Source organism: Aegilops tauschii, chromosome 5 (genome assembly GCF_002575655.3).
Source record: "Aegilops tauschii subsp. strangulata cultivar AL8/78 chromosome 5, Aet v6.0, whole genome shotgun sequence".
Classification (NCBI taxonomy): domain Eukaryota; kingdom Viridiplantae; phylum Streptophyta; class Magnoliopsida; order Poales; family Poaceae; genus Aegilops; species Aegilops tauschii.
The window spans coordinates 5,907,673-5,920,687 of NC_053039.3; positions in this window are offsets into that span (position 1 = coordinate 5,907,673).

Consider the following 13,015-nt stretch of genomic DNA (forward strand, 5'->3'; position numbering starts at 1 on the left):
TACAACATAGATATGCAAAACTATAAGACTAAGTTCATGATAAATTAAGTTCAATTAATCAAATTACTAATGAACTCCTACTTAGATAAACATCCCTCAAATTATCTAAGTGATACGTGATCCAAATCAACTAACCCATGTCCGATCATCACGTGAGATGGGGTAGTCATCAATGGTGAACATCTCTATGTTGATCATATCTACTATATGATTCACGTTCGATTTTCGGTCTCCAGTGTTCCGAGACCATGTCTGTACATGCTAGGCTCATCAAGTTTAACCCAAGTATTCTGCATGTGCAAAACTGTCTTACACCCGTTGTATGTGAACGTAGAGTGTAGCACACCCGATCATCACATGGTGCTTCGAAACGACGAACTTTGGCAACGGTGCATACTCGGGGAGAACACTTTTATCTTGAAATTTAGTGAAGGGATCATCTTATAATGCTACCGCAGTTCTAAGCAAAATAAGATGCATAAAAGATAAACATCACATGCAATAAAAATATGTGACATGATATGGCCATTATCATCTTGTGCTTTTGATCTCCATCTCTAGAGCATCGTCATGATCTCCATCGTCACTGGCTTGACACCTTGATCTCCATCGTAGCGTCGTTGTGTCAAGGTCGTCACGCCAACTATTGCCTCAACAACTATCGCTAACGCATAGTGATAAAGTAAAGCAATTACATGGTGTTTGCACTTCATACAATAAAGAGACAACCCTAAGGCTCCTGCCGGTTGTCGATATTACAAAACATGATCATCTCATACAACAACATATATCACATCGTATCTTGACCATATCACATCACAACATGCTCTGCAAAAACAAGTTAGATGTCCTCTACTTTATTGTTGCAAGTTTTACGTGGCTGCTACGGGCTTCTAGCATGAACGGTTCTTACCTATGCAAAAACCACAACGACGTTTCATCAAGTTTGCTGTTTTAACCTTCTTCAAGGACCAGCCGTAGTCAAATTCGATTCAACTAAAGTAGGAGAACAGACACCCGCTAGCCACCTTTTATGCAAAAATAGTTCATGTCAGTCGGTGGAACCGGTCTCATGTGCGTGGACATGTAAGGTTGGTCCGGGTCGCTTGATCCCACAATACCGCCGAATCAAAATAAGACGTTGGTGGCAAGCAGTATGACTATCACCACCCACAACTCTTTGTGTTCTACTCGTGTATATCATCTATGCATAGACATGGCTCGGATGCCATTGTTGGGAAACGTTGCATGGAAAACAAAAAAACAATCTACGCACATGCAAGATATATCCATGGAGATGTATAGCAACAAAGGGGGAGAGTGTGTCTAAGTACCCTCGTAGGCCGTAAGCGGAAGCGTTTCACAACGCGGTTGATGTAGTCGAACTTTCTTCGCGATCCAACTGATCTAGTACCGAACGTACGACACCTCCGCGTTCTGCACACGTTCAGCTCGGTGACGTCCTCTGCCTTCTTGATTCAGTAAGATGGCGAGGTAGTAGATGAATTCCGATAGCACGACGGCGTGGTGACAGTGATGGTGATGTGATCTCCGCAGGGCTTCGCCTAAGCACTACGAAAATATGACCGAGGCAGTAAACGGTGACGGGGGCGCCGCACACGGCTAAGACAATGTTGTGTCATTGTGTGGCGCCCCCTCCCCATGTGTATATAGGTGGGAGGGGAGAGGGAGGCTGCCAGGGCGCGCCCCTAGGGGCTAGCTACCGGCCCTAGGGATCCTGCCCTCCTGCGCCCCCTTTCCTTGTATGGACAAGGGGAAAGGGAAGAGGGGGAGAGGCAAGGAAGTGGGAGTCCAACTCCACACTTTCCTTTCCTCCTCCCCTTTCCTTTCCCTCCCCATATGGGCGTGATACGTCTCCACCGTATCGTTAATTTATGAAGTATTCATGCCATGTTTACAATAATTTTATATGGTTTTGGCATGATTTGCATGGAACTAACCCGGACTGACGCTGTTTTCAGCAGAACTACCGTGGTGTTGTTTTTTGTGCAGAAATGAAGGTTCTCCAAATGAGCTGAAACTTTTTGCTGTTTTTTTTGGAACAAAAGAGACCCCCGAAGCATCATGGAAGGACCAGAAGGTGAAGGATTAGGGCACAAGACACCGGGGTGCGCCAGGGGGCCCAGGCGTGCCCCACTGAGTTGTGCTCACCTCGAGGCCCATCTTCTCATGATTCCAACGCTGAAAAATCCTATAAATAGAGAAACCATCAGAAATAACCCTAGATCAGAAGTTCCGCCGCCGCAAGCGTCTGTACCCACGAAAAACCAATCTAGACCCGTTCTGGCACCTTGCTGGAGGGGGAAATCAACTCCTGTGGCCATCTTCATCATCCCGGCGACCACCATGATGAGGAGGGAGTAGTCCACCCTCGGGGCTGAGGGTTTGTACCAGTAGCTATATGTTTAATATCTCTCTCTCTCTCGTGTTCTTGAGATGTCACGATCTTGATGTATCGCGGGCTTTGTTAATATAGTTGGATCATATGGTGTTTTCCACTCTCTACCTTGTTGTGATGAATTGGGTTTTCCCTTTGAGATTTCATTCTTATCGGATTGAATACTTTTATGGATTTGAGAGCACTTGATACATGTCTTGCATATGAATACCCGTGGTGACAATGGGGTATTATATTGATTCACTTGAGATATGTTTTGGCACTCAACTCGCGGATTCCCGAGGTGACATCTATGCATAGGGGTTGATGCACGTTCTCATCTTTTGTTTCTCCGGTATAAATCTTGGGGCACTCTTTGAAGTTCTTTGTGTTGGATTGAGTATTATAAATCTGAATTTGTTTTGGTGTTATTTTAGTACGAACTCTAGATAGATCGATCGAAAAGGATAACTTGGTGTTATTTTAGTACGAACTCTTGATAGATCGATTGGAAAGAATAAATTGGTGTTATTTTAGTACGAACTCTTGGATAGATTGATCAGAAAAAATAGCTACAAAAAATTTCTTCTGATGTTCTCCGCTAGATAGGAACTTTGGAGTGATTCTTCATCGCACGTTGAGGGATGGTTATATGATCCAATTAGATTAGCATTTTAGAGAGATTGCACTAGCGAAAGTACGGACCCTAGGCCTCATTTTCAAGCATTGCAATACCGTTTGTGCTCCATTTTATCAATTGCTACCTTTCTGTTTTTTATTGTTGCTATCACAAAAAATCAATATCTAATATCATTACTATGGTTTTATTACCACCTCTTCGCCGAACTAGTGCACCTATACAAATTACCATTGTATTTGGTGTGTTGGGGACACAAGACACTCTTTGTTATTTGGTTGCAGGGTTGTTTGAGAGAGACCATCTTCATCCTACGCCTCCCACAGATTAATAAACCTTAGGTCATCCACTTGAGGGAAAATTGCTACTGTCCTACAAAACTCTGCGCTTGGAGGCCCAACACGAGTCCACAAGAATAAAGTTGCATAGTAGACATCAAGCTCTTTTCTGGCGCCATTGCCAGGGAGGTGAGTGCATGAAGGTATATCTTTAGATCTTGCAATTGAATCGTCTAGTTTCTTGTTTTACCACTAGTTTGGTTCATAAAAAGAAAATTAAAAAATGGAATTGAGGTGGTCTCATATTATTCGCCTTTATCTTGTCTTTCTTCAAAATGATGGAAGGAAAACTGTGCTCAATTGATAGAGAAATAAAGAATTCTATAAAATGTTCGACAAAAAATCTTTGAATGATGGGCATGATTGCAATGTTGTTGGTATGAACTCTTTGCATATTCATGATGCTAATGATATGCAAATCCATAAGCTTGGGGATGCTATGTTTGATGAAGATGATATTTTTTGTCCCACAAGTTTTGATGAGAAAATTTATTGTGATGAAAGCATGCCTCATATCTATGATGATTATGGTGATGACATGTATGATATAAAGAATAATGATATCCATGAAACTTGTCATCATGATTTTAGTGCTCAAATTGATTATGTCAATCAAATATCACATGATAGTTATTTTGTTGAATTTGCTCCCACTACAATTGATGAGAATAAATTTTCTTATGTGGAGAGTAATAAAATTTCTATGCTTATGCATCATGGAAAGAATGCTTTATGTGATAGTTATATTGTTGAATTCATTCATGATGCTACTGAAAATTATTATGAGAGAGGATCATATGCTTTTACATATCTCAGTAATATCAAGTTTCCTCCCTATGTGTTGAAAATCTTGAAGTTTCGCTTGTTTTGCCTTCCTATGCTAGTTGATTCTTATTCCCATAAATTGTTTGCTCATAAAATCCCTACACAGGAAGTGGGTTAGGCTTAAATGTGCTTGCCATGTGTTTCATGATGCTCTTGTTATGTTTCAATTCTTATCTTTTATGCGAGCATCATTGAAATCATCATGCCTAGCTAAAAAGGCATTAAAGAAAAGCGCTTGTTGGGAGACAACCCAACACTTTTACCTACTGTTTTTATGTGTTCACATGATTATGCTACTTTAGTAATCATGTTTTATTGCTTTTGTTTCAATAAAGTGGCAAGTAAAGCCTTTGGGATAGTGTGGATGATTGTTGACTTGAATCTGTGCAAAAACAGAAACTTTTGCGCTCAGTCCAGGAGTTTTCAAAATTCACTGGAACGTGCTTTTGATCTAAATTTTTTACAGGTGATAGATATACAAATTCCCTACATTGAACTAATTTTTCAGAATTTTTGGAGTATCAGAAGTATGGTTGTTTTCCAGATCATAACAAATTGTTCTTTTTTTGACAGATTCTGTTTTCAATGAATAGTTTGCTTGTTTCCTAGTTTGTATGGCTTATGACTAGTAGAAAACAGGGCTTTGGTCCGGGCCTAGCCAGCCCATTAGTCCCGGTTCAGTTACGAACCGGGACCCATGGGGGCATACGTCCCGGTTCGTGAGCCCAGGGGGCCGGCCAGGCCTCGTGGGGCATTGGTCCCGGTTCATCTGGACCCTTTGGTCCCGGTTCTAGACACGAACCGGGACCAATGGGCCTCGCTCCTGGCCCACATCCATTGGTCCCAGTTCATGGCTGGAACCGGGACCAAAGGGGGGGCCTTTAGTCCCGGTTCCAGCCACGAACTGGGACCAATGATGTGGCTATATATACCCCTGGCCCGCGAGCAGAGCACTCCACTGCTCTGTTTTTTCTCGCCGGCGAGGGGAGGGCTTTGTGGTGCTCTAGCTCACCTCCTATGCACATGAGATGTTCGATGAAATGCCCGAGCCACACTACTTAAGCTTTCTCCTCTCCAAGCTCGACCTCCAAGCTCCATTTTCCTCAAGATTTGTCTAGGTTTAGCGGTACGTCACGTCCCGTCCCCGTCTCACCGCCGTCGATCGCCCACGCCGATCTCGTCGCCAGAACCACAGTGGTGAGCCTCTTGTTCTTATCTTCTTTCTAAAAGAAAAAAAAATTCTTACTTGTATGATTTAGATCAATTGTTACCTTGGTTGCGATTATGATCGCATTTTCTTACTTTTATTATTGTTTGTTATTATATAGTGCGATGGTTTTGGTATCCGCCCCCGTCGGCCCTCGTCCTGTCTATGATTCGGATGTGGTATAAATTATATTTTATAGCTATTTTGTTCATTTCTCGTTTATGACAATTATGCTGACCAACGTGACATATAGTTTTTCATCTAGGAGGTATGTGAACAGGAAATTCCAACCGACCCTATTGTTGAGAGGTTAAATTTAGTTGAAGAAGAAAACAATTACTTGAAGGAAAAAATAAAAAAATTGAGGAGGAGAAGATGATATTGGAGTTGCATGTTGCGGATGTCATCGATGATCACAAGATCAAGATGGATGCAATGCGCTTGAAGATTATAAAGATTAGAAAATATGCCATTCATACCGAGGCTTGGTATCATTATGCCATTGGATCAATTGTTACCTTGGTTGCGATTATGATCACATTTGTTGTTGCATTGAAATGTTTTACATACTTTCAATGTATGATTTAATTAGATGCTATGGAGAGCTATATGTTGTTCAATGAGAACTATGTATGTACTTTGGTTTTAATGTGATGATGAACTTCTATTAATTTGGTCACTTCTGTATTCGTGATGTTCTGTAATGGTTTTAGACACACTTAATTATATTGAGGTTCTGCATAATTTTCTCGCAGTGGCTCAGGCAAACAAGCAGAATGGTTTTATGTGTTGTCCATGCCCTGTATGTGGGAATACGAAGTCTTACTCTGACCGGAAAATCCTTCACAGCCACCTGCTTCATAAGGGTTTCATGCCACACTATAATGTTTGGACCAAGCACGAAGAAATAGGTGTTATGATGGAAGACAACGAGGAAGAAGAGGATGATGACAACTATGTGCCCGATGATGATCTCCGCGGGGTCATTGTTGATGCAAGGAGACAGTACGAAAGTGTAAAGGAGAAGCTGAAGTTCGATTGCATGTTAGAGGATCACAAAAAAGGGTTGTACCCCAATTGCAAAGATGGCAACACAAAGCTCAGTACTGTACTGGAATTGCTACAGTGGAAGGCAGAGAATGGTGTGCCTGACAAAGGATTTGGGAAGCTACTGAAAATATTGAAGAAGAAGCTTCCAAAGGATAACGAATTGCCCCACAGTACGTACGCAGCAAAGAAGGTCATATGCCCTCTAGGATTGGAGGTGCAGAAGATACATGCATGCCCTAATGACTGCATCCTCTACCGCGGTGCGTACGAATATTTGAAGGCATGCCCGGTATGCGGTGCATTGCGGTATAAGATCAGACGAGATGACCCTGGTGATGTTGATGGCGAGCCGCCCAGGAAGAGGGTTCCTACGAAGGTGATGTGGTATGCTCCTATAATACCACGGTTGAAACGTCTGTTCAGAAACAAAGAGCATGCCAAGTTGATGCGATGGAACAGAGAGGACCGTAAGAAAGACGGGAAGTTGAGAGCACCCGCTGACGGGTCAAGTACTGGGAGGAGTTTGCAGGTGACGCAAGGAACGTATGGTTTGGTTTAAGCGCGGATGGCATTAATCCTTTTGGGGAGCAGAGCAGCAATCAGAACACCTGGCCCATGACTCTATGTATCTATAACCTTCCTCCTTGGCTGTGCATGAAGCGGAAATTCATTATGATGCCAGTACTCATCCAAGGCCCTAAGCAACCCGGCAACGACATTGATGTGTACCTAAGGCCATTAGTTGAAGAACTTTTACAGCTGTGGAATGGAAATGGTGTATGTGTGTGGGATGAGCACAGACAGGAGGAATTTGACGTGCATGCATTGCTGTTTGTAACCATTAATGATTGGCCTGCTCTCAGTAACCTTTCAGGATAGACAAACAAGGGATACCACGCATGCACACACTGTTTAGCTGACACCGAAAGTATATGCCTGGACAAATGCAGGAAGAATGTGTACCTGGGGCATCGTCGATTTCTTCCGACCAACCATCAATGTCGAAAGAAAGGCAAGAATTTCAAAGGCGAGGCAGATCACCGGAAGAAGCCCGCCATGCGTACCGGTGATCACGTACTTGCTATGGTCAATGCTTTACATGTAATATTTGGAAAGGGTCCCGGCGAACTATCTGTTCCAAATGACGCTGAGGGACGTGCACCCATGTGGAAGAAGAAATCTATATTTCGGGACCTACCCTACTGGAAAGACCTAGAGGTCCGCTCTTCAATCGAAATGATGCACGTGACGAAGAACCTTTGTGTGAACCTGCTAGGCTTCTTGGGCGTGTATGGGAAGACAAAAGATACACCAGAGGCACGGGAGGACCTGCAACGTTTTCACGAAAAAGATGGCATGCCTCCAAAGCAGTATGAAGGCCATGCCTGCTATGCTCTTACCAAAGAAGAGAAGGAGATCTTCTTTGAATGCCTCCTCAGTATGAAGGTCCCGTCTGGCTTCTCGTCGAATATAAAGGGAATAATAAATATGCCAGAGAAAAAGTTCCAGAACCTAAAGTCTCATGACTGCCACTTGATTATGACGCAACTGCTTCCGGTTGCATTGAGGGGGCTTCTACCAGAAAACTTTCGATTAGCCATTGTGAAGCTATGTGCATTCCTCAATACAATCTCTCAGAAGGTGATCGATCCAGAAATCCTACCAAGGCTAAGGAGTGATGTGGTGCAATGTCTTGTCAGTTTTGAGCTGGTGTTCCCACCATCCTTCTTCAATATCATAACGCACGTCCTAGTTCATCTAGTCGACGAGTTTGTCATTCTGGGCCCCGTATTTCTACACAATATGTTCCCCTTTGAGAGGTTCATGGGAGTCCTAAAGAAATATGTTCGTAACCGCGCTAGGCCAGAAGGAAGCATCTCCATGGGCCATCAAACAGAGGATGTCATTGGGTTTTGTGTTGACTTCATTCCTGGCCTGAAGAAGATTGGTCTCCCTCAATCGCGGTATGAGGGGAGACTAACTGGAAAAGGCATGCTAGGAGGGACTCAATAATATGTAGGGACGGGCATTCTTGGTCTCAAGCACACTACACAGTTCTACAGAACTCTACCTTGGTGACCCCGTATGTCGATGAACACAAGAACATTCTGCGCTCCGAACACCCGGAGTAGTGTGACGACTGGATTACATGTGAACACATCAGGACTTTCGGCAGTTGGTTGGAAACACGTCTTAGAGGTGACAACACTTTTTCTGATGAGCTGTACTCGTTGTCCAGGGGACCATTGTCGGTGTGGAACGACACCTATGGGATCACAATAATCCCTACTACGGTTGCCGGGGCGCAGGGTTGCGAGAAGAGCAGGATTAGTAACCAGCACGAGTATCGTTTACCCAGGCTCGGGCCACGAGGATGCGTAAAACCCTAGTCCTGCTTTGGTGGTTGTATTTCAGAGAGTTCTTGAGCTCTCCAATTAGTTGTGGTGAGTGTGTGGTTCGAAAGGGCCGAATCCTTCTCCAGTATGCCATAGGCCTCCTTTTATAGTTGAAAGGGGCTGCCACAGTGGCACATAGGAGGTGGAAAGGCGCACAGTGCTATGAGCTTATCGCTCGTATTGCAGGACAAGTCGCATTTAATGCGCCGCTGAGGTGTCCCCTAACTTTATCGAGGACGGGGGCGAGGCCCGTCCCGTCCGTCGCCGCTCCTCCTTGCTTCGACACGCGCCCTGGCCAGCGATGCGTGCAGCGCCATGTATGCAGGCAGGCAGCTGGGGTGGCGCGGTGGTATGGTCTTCACGAAGATCTGCATGCCACCACGCAGGCGCCTGCTGAGTTGGCCTGGAAGCTGCATGTTGCCATGCAGGTGCCTGCCCAGCTGGTTTGGGCTGGCAGCTGCATGCGATTGGCGGTGGAGACTTGGCTGGTGCGGGCCTGGCAGTGGCTCTACTGGCGTCTTTGGCGAGGGCCTTGTTGGGTGGCCCGACAAGGGTCTTGCATCGGCGCGCCATCATCCCCGGCAAGAATCTTGCCGGGGGTCTCCTGGCTCTCCTCGGAAAGGATCTTGCCGAGGATCGTCATCTTCTAATCCTCATTTGATCTTGGTGTTTGCCCTGGCCCAACGTGATGTTGGAGACCGTGGGCTCAAGGGTAGCTCGCTCTGTTGGTGTGGGGCGAGCTGCCCCGGCAAGGGTCTTGCCGGGGAACCCGCTTCGTCCCTCCGCTCTTTGTGGTCTTGGCCTTGGCGTAGCTCTGGTTGTCTTGGGCTTCGGTCTTACCTTGGCTCACCTCCCCTGCTCTGCTTGGTGTGACCGTGGGCGCGGCTCTGACTGCCCGTGCACACGTAAAGGGGTACAAAAGTGCGCCCCTCCTTTTCTACACCGACAGGAGCCCCTGGGCCTGGGCCACACATAAGCGCGACGCGTTGTTGGGCCAGGCCCAAAACGGTGCGCGGGTAGGCGGGGCGGTTTTTACCGCGGTAAGACTTTTTCGCGCGCTTCGCTTCCCACGACCCGCGCGCGGCGTGGCGCGGCGTGGAGGGGTGCGCGCGACGTGGGCGGCATGTGTGGGGCAGTTCCCGCATGCATGCGTCATATCGTAGTAAAGAGGCGGCTCGCGCCTTCCCCATAAAAAGAGGGAGGCGTGGAGGCGCGGCTCATTTACCGCGCGGGGCCGGTTCGTGGTCTTCAAGGCGTCCACACCCCATGATCACGGGGCGGGGAGAGGTCGCCTCACCCGTCCCCTCGATTCTGCACGTTCGCCACGCGTCCTCCATGCGTTTGGGGTGGTAGGCGGTGGAGGCGGGAAACCGGGCCGTTGCTGGTTGGGGCAGCAGGTCGGTCCCGATTCCCTGCGCCTCTGGTGGCTGGATTGGCCGAGCGGGGCGGCCGAGCCCCGACCCCGCCCCTTTATAAGGAGGGGGAAGGGGGGGATGGCATCCCGCACTCTTCTATCATCTATCTCCTCCTGCTTCCGCTTCTTCCTTCCACTCGCCATGGAGTAAGGGAATCCTGGTCCTTCGTCGGTGGCGGCGAGGGTCGTTGCTCGACAGCACATCCCTCCCCCTCCTGAGCCCGCGGTGGTGGAGCCGGCCGCGAGGGGAAGGGGGAGGGGGCGAGGCCGTGGGCGAGGCCGGGGCAGAGGTCGTAGTGCTCGGGGAAGAGTAGGACGGGGCGGCACGCCGGCTTCGCCCCCGCCAATGATGCCCCAATCCCTCAAATTGCACATGAGAGGTTGTGGGAATGGGGGCATGCGGGTCGACATCGACTTCCCGGCTCCTCGGGTCATGTACCTCCGTCGTGGATGGAAGACGTTCGCTCGCATTCACAGCCTGACGGCGGGGCTCGTCCTCTACTTCAAATTAATGGAGGACGGCCTGCTCTCCGTCAAGGTCTTCGGAGACTTCGGGACTCGCCTGAAGTGCTGCGTGGAGAGCTCCTTCGACGGAGATTCCGACGATGGAAGCTCTTCCTCGAGCGAAAGTGACAAGGAGGACAGTGGGGCAGATGACGGGGACGAGTCCGACTAGGCGTCGGACGCCCCGCGCCTGGTCGGGTGCGGCAGCAGCAGCATCTGCACCTGGCCACTCCTCTGGCAGAGTTTTGCCGGGGGTGGGGCCAGCTCCTTGAACTTCTCGGGGCCGTCTCCTTGGGCGGCTGGCGTTGGGAGGCTGCGGAAGGGGAAGAGGGTGGGCGGCAAGGCCGTCAACTCGGAGTACGCGGGCACCGACGCCTTCATCGCGTATTGCCGGTCCTGCCGCCTCGTCTTCCAGCTCCATTCCCGGCACTGTCATCACCGGCCCACCCGTGGGCGGCCACCGAGGTGTTCTCTTGGTGCTTTCTGCTGCTCGTAGCTCACCTAGGCGCCCCTTTTGCCCTGTAGCCTTCTTGACCTGCCTCCTAAGGGGAGGGACAAGAAAGGGCTTACGGGCATCTTATCTCTTTTTTAATCTGTAAGCCTTCGAGCCTTGTTAAATTTAAAGCTTGTAATCCCCCTTGCTCATGTTTTTCATTCCGTACGGACTGTACCTGTGTGGGATGTTTTTTTAATGAAAAAGGGATGTTTGCGGGTTTTTCGTTCGTGGGTAGACCCCGCGACAAGGAGCGAATCCTTGTTACAATTTAAGATAAACGTTTTCACCCGGCAACAGGCCTTGCCGTCCCCCCACTTCGCTCAACCATTCTCGCGCCCTTGGCGGAGGCAGGGATGAAGCGGGCCCAGGAGATAATCCTAGGGTATTGAAAAGGGGAGCACGGTGGCCTAGAAATAAAATGAGGTTTCACATATCCCATCTCCGTTCCGAAATGCATGAAAGAGGATGAAAGACTTATCTGGATCTGTAGCCCCCGGCAACCTTGTCTTGCCGCGGTTGGATCCTTGTGCTTGCAGCCCCTGGCAACTCTGGTTTGCCGGGGTCGGGACGTCGGTCCGTTTCCTTTCTTCCAAGTAGCTCAGCAGAAGTGCTCATGTGCCCTGCAAACCAAAGGAGGACAGAAAAGAAACAGATAGACGCGCACTCGACCTCTAGGCTAGGGGTTAGTCGCCGCTAAGCACTATCAACCCTAACCAAGGAAGAGACTCGACCTAGCATGCATGCTATAACTTAGGGCGCCAGCGCTTCATTTATTTATGCTCAGGCTCTGCGCCTGGCTTTGTACAAAGGGTCACATGCCTTGCCGGCAAAGCTTGTACAAAAGGTGGCTTGTACAAAAGCCGCACCTTACGGGTAAAACTTGCGAAGATGCTCGATGTTCCAGGAGTTGCTCACTGGGACAGCATCTTCGGTCTCCAGGCAGACTGCGCTGGGCCTGGTGACTCGCATTACCCGATAAGGGCCTTCCCACTTTGGCCGACTGAACGTGCCGAAGAACAAGGTCACCTTCCTCAAAGCTTCGGGCATGAACCTTGCGGCTATGGTAGCGGCGCAAGGCTTGCTGGTAGCTTGCTGCTCTCACAGCCGCCCGAAGACGATCTTCCTTAAGGAGCGTCGCGTCATCTTGGCGCAACCGCTCTTGCTCAAGCTCATCATAAGCGAGCACTCGAGGTGACCCGTATATGAGTTCCGTGGGGAGAACTGCTTCTGCCCCGTATACCAGGGCAAAAGGTGTCTGGCTGGTGGCTCGATTTGGCGTCGTCCTGATCGACCAAAGAACCGCCGGCAACTCATCAATCCAGCGCCTTCCACTCTTGTGCAGCTTGTCAAAGGTCTTCGTTCTCAAGCCTCGCAACACTTCAGCATTTGCCCTCTCCGCTTGGCCGTTGCTCCGTGGGTGTGCCACGGAAGCAAAACAGACCTTGCTACCGAGGTCTTGAATGTATTGCATGAAGGTGTGGCTTGTGAACTGCGTGCCATTGTAGGCGATGACTCTGTTTGGCACACCAAAACGGCAGACCAGTCCCTTGAAGAACTTGACGGCTGACTGAGCAGTCACCTTTCTCACTGCTTCCACTTCCGGCCACTTTGTGAACTTGTCGATTTCAACGTACAAGTACTCAAAGCCTCCGGCAGCACGGGGGAAAGGGCCCAGTATATCGAGCCCCCAGACCGAGAATGGCCAGGAGAGAGGGATTGTTTGAAGGGCTTGAGCTGGTTGATGAAGCTT